Below are 1,157 nucleotides of genomic sequence, written 5' to 3'. Positions count from 1 at the left end.
CCCACAATAGGGAACCACAATTTTACCAAAGATATTAGTCAGTTGAACAGATTTTTGGGTGAAAAAGTTTCACTTGTTTTTTTTAATGTCATTATTTGACTAAAACATGCAAACCTCTTCCATCTTTCATAATATTTGACCTTTCAAAGCGACAAGCAAGAACGACTACAAAGCCAGGCTGGAGATCCACACTGCTCAAAYAATGCAGTTACCTTGTGAGGTCAGATATTCACGACTTCAGGTTTTACTGAAYGGAAGTGATGCTTTACTTTTACTCAGCACTCCACGCCGGCACTCCTTCTTCCTCCTGGCAGACAGATGAAGAGTGTCTCTGCTCTCCTGAGTTTATAAGGCTCTCTGTGTGGGGAGAGCCCATCGGGGTGTCAGGTGACCCCATCAGGAAAGTTCTAGGCCTGARTTTCTGCTCACTGGCCACATTTCTCTGAATGAAAGCTGGCTATTCTTATCTCTGTAGTAGTTTGCCAGATGAATGAGACAGAAAATCTGGAAGATTCTTGACTGAGACAAAATAGACAAATACAAGTCTCTCTTTTGTTGTTGTAAAATTTGTCATTTCAGCATGAAAGCGCTCATGCTTTATTATTACAATCAATCAATCAATCAATCAATCAATCAATCAATCAATCAATCAATCAATCAATCAATCAATCAATCAATCAATCAATCAATCAATCAATAACCTTTATTTAACCAGGTAGAAAACCCACTGAAATCAGGATCTCTTTTACAAGGGTGACCTGGTCAAGAGGTCCGCACGACATGTTACAGAGTGTATCAGAGTTTAAATTTACATTGTGATTTATGTACAACAATTCAAAACACAAATAGTTAAAAAAAACAGACTGAGACATTTTGTCATTTGAAACATACAGTATAAACCAAAGTAATTACCAATTACAGCATAATGATTTTTTTAACAGTTGATTAGTGCAACATTAATCAAACACTTATGCTTACAAATTCAAACAAGATAACAAAAACTCAACGAATAAGAAGTCAGATGAAAGACAAGAAAACATCTGCATGGATCAAACTTCTTTGTAATGTTATTAGTGAGGATGGACAAGAAGGATCTAAGAGAGATGAATGTTGACAAATTTTGATCTGTCTGTACGTTGTTCCAGGCTGAGGGGGCT

The 1,157-nt window shown here is 36.7% G+C and overlaps 1 protein-coding gene across 1 annotated transcript in view; it reads right to left on the bottom strand.

Moving 5' to 3' along the window:
• hsc70 (heat shock cognate 70) overlaps positions 1 to 340 on the bottom strand; it is a 5,531-nt gene extending 5,191 nt beyond the window's left edge. The window contains exon 1 of the mRNA XM_014008675.1: positions 213 to 340. The gene's annotated coding sequence lies outside the window, so the exon portion shown is untranslated. The remainder of the gene's footprint in view (positions 1 to 212) is intronic.
• Positions 341 to 1,157: the final 817 nt, after the last annotated feature.

Source organism: Austrofundulus limnaeus, unplaced genomic scaffold (assembly GCF_001266775.1).
Source record: "Austrofundulus limnaeus strain Quisiro unplaced genomic scaffold, Austrofundulus_limnaeus-1.0 Scaffold52, whole genome shotgun sequence".
NCBI classification, from domain to species: Eukaryota; Metazoa; Chordata; class Actinopteri; order Cyprinodontiformes; family Rivulidae; genus Austrofundulus; species Austrofundulus limnaeus.
Note: the sequence above shows the minus strand (reverse complement) of the source record. Positions and strands in the feature narration are given on the sequence as shown.